General features: G+C 29.7%; 1 long non-coding RNA gene across 1 annotated transcript; it reads right to left on the bottom strand.

Moving 5' to 3' along the window:
• Nucleotides 1-10,544: 10,544 nt before the first annotated feature.
• LOC121130270 (uncharacterized) lies at nucleotides 10,545-12,493 on the bottom strand. The gene is made up of 2 exons (XR_011783882.1): nucleotides 11,846-12,493; nucleotides 10,545-11,770 (listed from the first exon to the last, which is right to left on the bottom strand). It is a non-coding gene; the product is annotated as an uncharacterized lncRNA (long non-coding RNA).
• Nucleotides 12,494-12,779: the final 286 nt, after the last annotated feature.

Consider the following 12,779-nt stretch of genomic DNA (forward strand, 5'->3'; position numbering starts at 1 on the left):
TGACCATCATAGTTTATTTATTGAAATGAGCCCCATTTCAAGGAAAACAAGAATTAGAGGTCTTTTGGAAGCTTAATTCTTTACTACTGGAGGAGATTGATATGAATGATGGAATCATTGATAAAATAGAAAATGAAAAAACAAATGTTTAGAATGGTAGTGACGTTTTCACTGAATTGCAAAAAATGGTTATCCAAATAAAAGGTGTTTGTCTACAAGCAGGAACAAGACGTGCCGAGAAAAGAAGCAGACAACCGAATTAAATAGAATATGTAAACAAAAAATTAATACATGAAAAAAGTAAAAAAATATATGCTAGCCCAACTTTATCGAGAATTATACACCTTTTTCATAAAGTTAAATTGAAAATAACGAGCATCGATGATTTATCGAAATCAAAATTACAATGTTTGCAATTTGAAAGAAAAATAACCTTTACAATAACTTATTAATCATACTTAAAACTGATATGGAATCGAATGATCCTGAATTAGTTTGCAAGGAGATGTGGTCTTTTTATGCATCATTTCAAATCAAAATTAGTGAGAAGTAATATAAGAAATTCTTCTTTCTGTAAAGACCTCAGATGCAGGTCTGATAAAGAACTTTTACTATCAAATGAAGATAACAATATGGTTGAGGGTCACCTTTTAATAGAAGAAATTATATTTGCAATTAAAAAAAAAATCAAAATTAAATATACCTCTTGGTCCATTGGTCTATTGAATTTTATAAGCAATGTATCTCCTATCTTGCTCTGATTTTACTCTTGTTTTATGAAATGATTCTTAGTATTGGTTTTACCCCAACTTCGCTTCAGAGGGACACTTGGTCTTGCTTCCGAAACAAAAAAAAAAGGTACTATTTATCTTAAAAATTTAAGACCACTTGTTATGCAAAATTGCATGTACAAAAATTTTTCATTCGTAGTCACAAATAGTATAATCAAAGCTTTAAGCAAAATTAATCATGTATCACAATATGGTTTTGTAAAAAGCAAAGTCATGTATAGTATCCTTTTTAAACTAAAGACTCTTGTCGAGTCTAACAGTGATTATAGTGGATACTTTATCTCATGAGTACATAATCAAAATGCTGTACCGAAAAGGATTTGGTGATTTTATCATTCGTATGGTTGCAGTTACGTTAGCACATACTCGTACAATGATTAAATGCAAAAACAAATTCGAATATTTATCGAACAATAGAAGAGTTCGTAAAGGGAGATCCTCTATTCCCAATACTTTTTTATTATATGCCCTGATATGCTAATACAAGAAATAGATCACAAAAATGGAATAAATGGCTTTCAGTTGCCACACTCTAATTTAAAATGTCCATTTTATGTAGTACTTAACAATTATATTTTGTGAGAGTCTGTATAAGATAAATGAAATCAATCAAAAACAAGTTTGGGGTCTTACCTTCATTCTCGAATTTGACTGCTATGTTGTTGAATGAAGAGAAAACTGAAATTATCAGTCCTTATAACGGGTTACTTGGAAAGGCTTGGCCTCATTTTAAATTGAAATCAAAGTTACAACTCTTGGGATCTTGGATAGGCGAAGGAAGTTGCAAAATGAATGGGAAGAAGATTTGTAAGATAAAACAATAATAGAATTTCGTTTTTTTGATGGCCAAAGTTCGAAATATACAAATCAAAGCTAGATACATAGTCTTCAAAGTGATAATCTTCACAACTACTTACTATTACATTAGCTTTCTCTATCTGTTTCTACTACATGTAAAACATTCTGCAAATGTTCTTCTAATTTAGCAATACTAGTAAAGTCCGAGCTTAGTTATACGCCTCTTTCTGAACAGTCATTAATGACGTTAATGGAGTCTATCTTTGATTTGGAAGACATATAAGACGACAAATTTACCCACTCTGTGACTTTTTTTGGACAGGAAATTAGTCTCTAAGCCCAACAGTGTAAAGATGAGCCTGGAGCAGCATGAAACTAAATCTGCAACTATTTTGGACTGTGGTATGTCAATTGGAAAACCTGTACCAAAGATATATATATGTATGTCCTTTCTGTCAGCGAGTTCATATTTCCTGACTATGAACCTCGTAACCATAGAATGTCACTCACTTGATGGAGTTAAATCACTAATTAGGCCAGTGGTACCAATTACGTGGTTAAATACCACAGATGACAAGATAGAGCAGATACTGAAGTCTTAGACACGGTTGGATTGATTACCATATATTCACGGCTGTGGTACATGTATTCTGCTATGAACTGTAGATAAACATACAAAATTGACAAAGATATGTAATTTATCACTCGGATATTTGGAATAAATGGTTCCAGCTCACCAATATGATGACGACATGCTCCCCAGAGTAACAACCGCCCTATAACTTTTTAATACGAATACAAGCAACAGTAACAGCCAGTGTTAGAGGCATTTGAGTCAAACACACTCGATACAACTGATTTTTCACATTTCAATGCTTTTCTCAGTTATAACGTTTCCTGACCGTCGGGCAGGCCCTGTTTTGTATGATGGAATCCCAAGGATCTTCGTTCACATCACCGATCGATACAGTCAGCCCCTCTACATTAACAATCTTATTTGTGAAAGTACCCATAAGTTATGTATCCCACTGACGTGATGCAATTTATTTCACTTGCTTCTCTTAAACTCTTTTAACATTATCTCTCTTAAAATTGAAACTTTTTTCTTTCTTGATTGTGCTATATTTAATAATAGTCTTTTTAATTTTCGTTTGTCTACATATTTTAAAGAATTATTTTTCCAGTATATTATATTATAGTAAGATAGTAAATTTTCAAATGCATACCAATAAAGGTCAATAAAAAAACAATAACATTTGAACAAAATTACGAGGTTGTTCCGGTTAGTTCTTAATTTTTTGAATGAAATCGTTAATTTCTCAATATTTGCAGACATTTTTTTAAACACAGTAAGGAAATTTTGCTTTTTTTTTTAAAAATTTAATTTTTTATGAATAGCTATAAATTTTTTTTCCAAAAAATTTAATAACACAAAATTTTATTCTTGAAATTTATAAGGATTCCAATGGTGTCGGCCTCCTTACTAAGAAAGTGTTCCCAAACTCTAATTGAGGGAAGTGTCTTTCATGCAGAGCGTTAGAAACCACATTTTTTTTTTGTTGTGGGGGAATGTTTGATTTTAAATAACGTATTGATGAGAGTTAAAATTTTGCTAGACAATACCTTTAATTCTAAACTCGATAAGGATGATTCTTTAACCTTTTTTAATGTATCAATGCTATTTTAACAAAAACCCAGTATGTGTTTTATACTATAAGAATGCAAGGGAAAATGGACATTAATGGAATAGTATCTATTGTAAAGCATTATATTGGTGGTTTATTAAGTATTTAGATAAATTTTCACTGAGATTTTTGATTGTGTATTTTCGTAGTTACTTTTTCATGCCCTAACTTTGAAGCTTTTGATTTGTTTTTTATATGCCTGTCTATCGATGTTATTTTGTATATAATTGTGTTTTAATGTATGTCACAAATAAAGAAAAAAAGAGAGATAAAAAAAATTTTAAATTTTTTTTCCAAAAAAATTAATTTTTTGTGTATAACTATGGATTTTGAAATTTTTTTAAAGAAAAATCCTATAACCAAGCCTCAATTCCCCCACCCACAATATAGATGTATAATCCTATAATCCTCTGGACGTCCCTGCTAGGAAGAACAGAAAAATGGAACAAAATTATTTTTAAAATACAATAAACATGAAGTTATCTAACTAATGTTAAATCAGACAACTAGTGTTGGATAGGTCCTGTCACTGATAGCCAAATGAGTCTTTTGCCCACCCCCTTTCAGTCTCTTCTTGATCAGTCCAATCTTTTTTACCATTCAACGGTCCTAAGGACTGATATATCGGTCTTTCAGTCCTACGGTCAAAACTATCTTTCTATTTTCTTCACTCCTAGCTAGGATTGAAGAATATGAGAACTATAAAAAAATGAATTATAGCTGAATTGTATAATAATACGTTCTAGTCATACATCTCTTTCAGGTATCTTGTCTCTTCGAAAGAGGTAATGAATTGTGATATAATTTCATCGAATCAAATGACGTAGTACTAACTACGTCATTTCAGTTGTTGTAGTTTCTACAAAAGAATGATAAGGACTGGTCCAAGGATAAATCTTCATAGGATTAGATGGATAGGACTGAAGTATTTATAGTTTTTTTTAGACAGATCCAACACTACACACCACTAAACCAGTAAAAGTATTAATATACAACATATATATGCTTACAGACAAAGATGGTACATTACACATTTTTACACATTATTATTATTCTTGAAATGGAGTGGAATATTAAAGGAGACAAATGTCTTGGTTATATAAATAGTAAATTTGGAAATGTCAGAATTGGAATTATTTATGAGACTTGTATACAGTTCTAAATTCCTTTCGTGAATTCGGTTTTTAATGTACTTTTCTAATTTAAACTTATTCAAAACTTTGATACCATGATCACAAAAATGCCTTGTCAAAAACCTAGAAAAATCTTCTTAACTCAATATATTTTCATATAAATTATCAGCGATTAAAGAATACATAGCCTTTAAAAGATATTATATAAATATTAAATATTAATGAGTTTTGAATAAAAATATTATTTACACTTAAGAAGAAATAATGTATGATATTTAACAATTTCATGATATAGCAATTAACCCTTGCATTATCAATTATATCAACGGAAGTTATTTAATAAAAACGTGTCTATAAGTTGGGATTTGATAGATAAACAGTAGTTTGCTGATGCATAGGGTCAACTCTCCCCATTCTTTTGTTCAGAGGATTACCAATATAGGACAAAACAGTCCATGCTGGGTCGTTTTTTATCTTATTTAAACACCTCGATAAATACAAAGTAAGATAATGGGTTAATACTGAATAGTTAATGCCATAGTGAAACCGTTTATACCCATATATCGTTGATACACACGGATTGGACATTTACTTATGGTTATGAAAGAAGCTAATTAAAAGGGAGAATTTCATGGGGAGAATATGTCTAAGTCCTCGTTGGACTTAGATTTGAATTAAAGATAACCATCGAAGTAACTTTTCCGTTTGTTTTACCTATATACACAGTTGGATTCATCACATTTGTGTTTACTTCCTTCATTACTCCGTCAGGTCTGTTCACAGCTAATCAAATGAAACAGCATTAAAGTTATACTTCTCTCCTTCTAAAAATAGCGGAGAGACAAAAAGTCTACAACAACAACAAAAATATAAGGTAAAGCAATAAGATCTTCATCTACAGCTTTTGTACCGACTGATATATATCTGTTACTCTCACATGATTCAGTATTTAAAATGATCATTTTTTATAAAGTAGTTGTTAATATTTGTTTTTATTTTCTTAATTAAAGAATTCAATTAAAAATTGATTATCAAAAAATAAATATAAAGTTAAAAAAAACCAAATTTACTTTCTTAATATTAAATACTTAAGTCAATTTTACACTATGTCCTTAAATAATATTATTAGGAAAATATACACTTAAATAATTAATTATAATTTAATGTGGTCAATAATGCATACATATGTTGGAGATTTCGTGCATAATTCCACTTTTAATAGCCCCAACATTGTTTCTCATTCCTCCTTTCTCTGTTCGTCTCTTTCGAGAAAGGCTCGCGTGCTTCTTAACACGAACTTGGGAATATTTTCAAATAATTATTTTTTAATATTATGACAATCGGGTAGGGATAACTTTTTTGTTTCTTTTAACAATTAAACCTCTAGGATTTGAGTTACATTTCTTAAATCATTAAATTTTTGAGTTTTATAAAGGTTGAAAAATCGCTTTTTGGCTGTAATGAATATAAGTTTTTGGCGACTTCCTTAATACAGAGGCATAAAGATTGACCTGTATAGTATTTTAGATCAATGAGTCTTGAATATGGGCAAATATTACTTGTGTCCAAAATGACAAAAATAAGACAGTTCGAACAAACATGATATGTCTTAATTTGGTTTAAAATATAGCCAGCAATATAATATAAAATATCAGTGTGTTGTATTGATAACACAGTATATTTATTCTTTCTGAAAAGATCCATTATCCTTTTATCTGATTTATTTTTTCCTTCTTTTAAATCATCTAAAAAATAGATTGATATTCGTCAGTATCATATTGATAATTGGCAGATCCTTTTCCTTCATGAACTGACATAAAGATTATTTTGAGCCTCTAATGATGTTGAAGTTTGGCTCTTGTACCAAATCAGATTGAATACAAGTTCAACGGAATCTTGAAAATATCTTCCAGTTAAAATGAATGAAAATCCTTCCTTAATTCGATTGATGCCTTTTGTAAAATTAAATATTTTAATGAGGGATAAGCTTGTAGACTTTTTGCTGGAAGTTGATCTATTGTTTGAAGAAACTGCACTACACGTTGCCATTATGAAAAATATATCACAATTAAATAGTATTGTCTAATTATGGTAAGTAATTAAAGCAAGCCCGCAACGTAGTAAATAAATTTCTTTCAATAATTTTAAAATAGACCTCATGGCAGCTGACAATTTTAAGCCAATGAGCATAGAGAAGGAACACACATGCTGTTCTTCTACTAAATGTCCACTCTTCCCTTAAGTACTTTAGTATTAGTGATGAAAGTCGTGTGTTTAATGGGTATGATAAAAATAGGAACCAAAAATCCATATAATAACCCTTACAATTTGAAGAATGTTTTGTTTTTAATTTTAATAACAAGCTGCAATGTGTAGTATAGTGATGACATTTAAACCAAAAAAGATGGAACAAAACCTTAGGACGCTGAACCCAAAATATTCGTTTTTTTGTGAATCATTTTCACAAAAAACGGAAACCCTCCATTAATTTTCACAAAAAGGGATTTAATTGGCACCCTACTATTAATAGAAAATTAAATTTTATTGAAATAAATAAATTTGAAATATTACATTTTTTCGAAATAAATTTCAAAAGTTCACAAAAAATAACAAATAAAATATTTCGGTCCAAACAGTGATCTTAAATAGAAATATTACCCTTTTTTAAATTGTGATCGATTTTTTCAATCTTAAATAGATAGTTTGAATTCATTTTTAATCTCATTATAAATAGTAAAGCTTTAAAAAAGCATGAAAAATTTATTGACATAAAGCCTCATAACTACCATAACTCTTAAATGTCTTAAAAGTCCATATTTTGTCATGCCCCGTCTAAATATAGTCTATATTAGTAGCATTTAGTGAATGTCTATCAAACATGCCTTAGAAAGGACCTTTTTTAGTTATTAAATCTGAACAAGATTTTATATTTTCCAAAGCCGTTGTCATTATTTTTTAATTATTGAAGACAGAACACCTACGTATAAAGTAATAACCAGTACGTATTACGGATAGTAACAATAAAGTTTTACTTGTTGGACTCAAAGTAGAATTTAAATCCGAGTAATTGTAGACATATGTAATGATGTAAATCGTGTGTAATTTTTAGGTCGCTCATTTTTTGGAATTGGTAATCTGAAGATTGAATTTTATTTTCCTACGTTGTTGTCATTATTATTTAACTTAAGGAAGTTGTGCACTTCCTTCCCTACATCATTTTATTATATTCCAAATCTGATTGAGCATTTCTGTGCGCTAATAAGGCCGAAGAGTAAGCCTTGAGGATTTGCTTCCTTTTCCTCCAAAACATTCTTCAAATATACAGGAGTTACCATTTGATTTCTTTTCTATACAATTCCCAAAATACACATGATTTTCATAACTACCTATATGTCTCTGCTATACACATATTCGAATTTTAGGTTATTTACTCCTTCTGGCGACTTCTAGCAGCAGATTTAATAAAACGTCATGACAGGTAATCTAGTCTCCTTCAAACACTCTTCAATTGTCAGGGTGACATCGTAAATTTTCTGTTTCTTTTAATGTTTCATACCTACGGAACATACGATGATATCATTGGCTATATCCTAGTTGAAACATACTACTAATAACCTAACTCCTAATACAATAATCAACCTGTCCTAATAACGGATGGATATGTAAGCTCCGGCAAGTTACTAAGTCGATGTAAAAGATACATTAGTTGGAGCAGCTATCGCAGCCAGGAGTTAGGATCTGACTTTACAACAAACAACAAAAACAATAATAAACCCTAAAATAATTAAACTCCTATACTTCTTAAGATTTGATGACTTTAATTTACTATTAAATGTATTAATTACATATCTCCCATGTATTTTTCTCCACCTCCTGATTTATGAGTCGTATAATAGGATCTATGCAAAAACTAACTTCATGTGACGTCATTGTAGATTGATGTGTACAATTTTGAGACACAACTGATGTCAGTAACAATTTATCTAAGGGATCAAACTACACCTTTTTTCTTTTTGTAAGACCGATTCTGACCGAATTTTTCTTTGACAGCATTTTAAACTTATATTATTGTTTCAAAGTTTGAGATTTGTGATTGTCAGGGGTTTGTTAATATTCCCAAAATTTAGTAATTGGATGGATTCTCATTTTATTCTAACTATTTTATGTATTTGGTAAGTCCAAACCAGGCTTAGAACAGGTCTTATCTGTCCTTATGATTCGTAGGTACTTCGGACTGTCAGTTATAGAACTGATTTAAAAAGAAGAAATCAAGTTGAGCGACCTCATAAAGGGCCGAACTTGATTTCTTCTGAACAGGAAGGGAATTCAGTCTTTAGTTCTATACAGGGACCGACAAAAACCTAATTGTAAGACTTCTATATACATGTTTTGCATCGATCCGCATTAATTTTTAATGACTTTAGAAAAATTTAATTCCAATTTTATTAATGTAATAATTTAACCTTTTTTTTAAATTATGGTCTAATTAGTTTATCTTTAGAAAAAGTTTCACCGTTTGAACTACCGTGCCCCCAAAATTTAATTGATCGAGGTATACACTTTCCAATTTGTAAGAAAAGTTGTTTTAAATCATGGAACTTCTTCAATTTGAAAAGGAAAATGGTTGAGGTTTGAAGATTATCATTTGCAATATTTCAAGAAATAAATTATACATCAAATTAGGTCCCAATTTACGTTTGATATGTGTAAGCAAACAGATATTTTGTGACTTGAATTAATTTTCGTACAAAGTCATCTCAAGTTCAAAGGCTAAAGTTATTTCTAAGATGTTACTCAAAAGTCCTCATTGAATATCAAATCCTTCAACGATCAACATTGTTCAGTCACAAGTCATCAAATTAACAATTCGACATGATCACGAATCCAAAACATATAACTATATGATCTTGTAGTTGTAAATTTTAAATATTCGAATAGGATGACTTAGATTTTTATTTCTAGTTTTATGCGTCATAAATGAATTAAAATGGTCACTTTCCATGAAAAGGCTATAATAAGGTCACTAAGGCCATGGTAATTAAAAATTTAATATTTTTGATTGAATTTATTGTGATTTAAACGTCATTACAAATTTTCATATTTATCATTTGGATTGCAATATGATATAGAAATAAAGAAAGGTTCATGAGCTAACTTTCAATCAACTACAATGGACGTAATTTTGACATATAAATATTAATTTGTTGAAATAGTTATCAAAATATATTTTATTGTAAATTTTGTAAGCTCAATCTATTGTCCTTACAAAAAAGCTTTAATTTGAAGTATATGGACAGTATTTAAGGAAATACTCATCTAAATTGTCAAAACTTTAAGGCCTCGTAATATTTTCAAAAACTGTTCAAACTTTTCTTCAATGTTTTTTTTTTGTGCAATTAGGAACCATTTTTTAAACTTTTTCAAAAAAATTGATTTAATTGACAACCTCTCCCGAATTAAGGAATTTTTCCTTGTACTATAATTTTTTTTTGGATCACGATGACTAAAATTTAAGCATTTTTTTTTTAATTCGAGAAAATTATCGACCAGAGCAAAAAATTTAATATTTTGAAATTTTTTTCCGAAAAAATTAAATTTTCTGTGAATAGCTACGGATTTTTGAAATTTTTTTGAAAAAAAAAACTCATTCCAAAAACCAAACTCCAAACATTTTTTCCCCCACTTTTTCCTTTGTTATAATATTAGTTTGGACTTTTTGAGTTCATGTGGATTGATAATAGCAGCAATTGGTAATTGAGTCTAATGGAATTATAATCTTTGTTGACTGTTTTCTTCTCCTTTTCATACGTTCTGGTACTGGCCGTTCAAAGGATAGGACACAAAGGACGGATAAAACTGGTCCTAAGACTAGACCAGACCATACCAAATACATAAGAACTGTCATAGCACTTGTCAACCATGACTTAATAGATTTTGAGTATAATACATTAATAAATGACGTATGCATGTAACTGTTTATTTATGAACATCAACATTAAACTTCTTTAAAAGATAATACAATAAATATCATTCTTATTCGTTAAATTGTATATATATTTTGTTAATAATATATATACAAGCAATAAATAAATAATAAACATTCAAACCCTAATAATTAACTCCTGCTCTTGATTGAATCTCATTAAATGAAGCATATTTATTTGGAAAATATATAATGTAATTTAACATTTTCCTATAATTTATTTAATTAATCATTATCCGAGACGACAAAGAGATCAATTTGACCGATTGATAAACGATTAGACAATTATATAAAAACAATTCTTTATAATATAATGTTTTGTATGCCTCATACAATATATTTTTCTACATCAACACAAAAGCAAGCTAAAATGGTATATCTTAAATAGAGGGGGGATTACATATCCGCCCTCTGATTGTAAAATCTATTATACACCTGTTGTTTAGATTTTTCCTTTGCCTCCACAAAATAAATTATATTTTCGATTTGCTTGCTTTGATAAATTTGTCATGAACTCTATTGTTAAGAAAACAATGTAACTTGACTTAATCCCCACTTATAAGATACTTAGATAATATAAATAGGTTTTTCAATCGCAAAAATCGGTGGTTGTTCACATGTAAATAATCTATTATAAGCAAACAGAATAACTTGACTTAATCCCTACTAATTAGATACTTATTTAATCCAAATCACAACCAAACCCGAGTGGTTGTTCACGTGAGGATAATAGGCTTTACAAACAGAGGGCAGATATGTATTCCTCAACAAATTATCCTCAATTTCTATCAACAAATTATTATCTTCAACCCTTAGGAGTTGTCACAAATTAAAGTTAAATTAGTTATAATTGATCAACAATAAAATAATGAGAAATTGATGGATTTCATGGTTAAAAGAGGGCATTTCATATGAGCATACGTTTCTTAAATCAAATAAAAGTATTTAGCTATTGCTAAAATTCTGCGCAGTATCTTAACTCATCCCACAAAATTTAATAATAAGCTCAAATATATCTATAAAAAATATTGGCTTGTATATATATGAAGTAAAAAAAATGAGATAAGATTTACTACTTTTTCTGGATATTTGTTTAATATTGTTTTTATGTTGACACGTTACATATGTAGCAATTCCAGATTCATCATCTAATTTTATCTCCATAAATTTCACCTGCATTTCCCCAAATTGCTAAGGGAAGTCTCTTCTAACTCATCCGGTCCAGTATTTTTTAATTGTGTGTAATCTTTTGACCATATTGCAGAAATCCCTTAGTAGATGGTACTTTTTTCAAGTTATCTTGGAGTCGTCTTCGTTTAGGGAACATTAAGTTGTAGTGACAGCAACAAAAATTGTTGGAACTGGGAAAGTGACTTGTCACTATGTAAAAAAATAGAATTTGAAATATGATCATAGTCATTAATATAAATATGAATGCTTAAATCCTTATCTTACCTCGAGCCCAATTCATTTCTCGATTTGATGACATTTGCTGAAAGCTCCGCTTAATTCCTTGACTCAAAGCCTTTTCTTCTATTGTCCCAATGTCTTCATTGAGGGACGGCTTGTCTGTAAGAGATGCACTTTTGTAGTCAGGATGAATCATAAGGATAGGATCACTATTATGGGGGACCTTAAAGGCGATGGGTATTATATACTCCATGGAACAGTCAACGAATAGTTGCCTGGAATAATCCTTTATATAAGGTTGAATTTGATTATATGACATATCGTAAAGGGACAATTGAAATTGATAGGACTTATACGGAGTTGTCGATCGTCTTATGGCCGTAGAAGACCATTGAAGGTATGCATCATATTTATTCGGGGTAGATGGGTAGTTTTAAGATCTCAGGAGCGTAAGAGTAGTAATATTTCCCAATGCGCTGCTCTGTAGAAAAAGGATGGATCGCGGTGACCATGTTGAGTAATTTACTCTTAACAAACTAGTTTGAGTAACGGTATGGACTCAACAATCGATAAAGTTATCAAATCGTGGATGTTCACAAAACGGAAGTAAATATTTTGTTAAAGTAATTTATTTTTAATATTTATATCTGTTGAGCGCTACTCAGTTTCTGTTCATCCCCCCACTGACCACACATTGAATTTTGAGTTTCGGTAATATTGGAAAAAAATATATATAAAAAAAGAAGAAAGAGTCGTCCTCGGCGCGCGTTCATTCATTTTGAGGGATCTATTTAATGAGAGAAATAATACTGGATAAACATTTATTTTAAATAATTGTATAAAGTTATTAATTATAATTTATAATCAATTGGTATATATTAAATGTAAGACATCTGCTTGTCATATCTTTAATATTCTCTTCCAGAAAGTTTGAAAAACGAAAATAGGTAAATTAATCCAACCTTATTCATAATATTGA

The sequence above is a fragment of the Lepeophtheirus salmonis genome, chromosome Z, assembly GCF_016086655.4.
Source record: "Lepeophtheirus salmonis chromosome Z, UVic_Lsal_1.4, whole genome shotgun sequence".
In the NCBI taxonomy this organism is placed as follows: domain Eukaryota; kingdom Metazoa; phylum Arthropoda; class Copepoda; order Siphonostomatoida; family Caligidae; genus Lepeophtheirus; species Lepeophtheirus salmonis.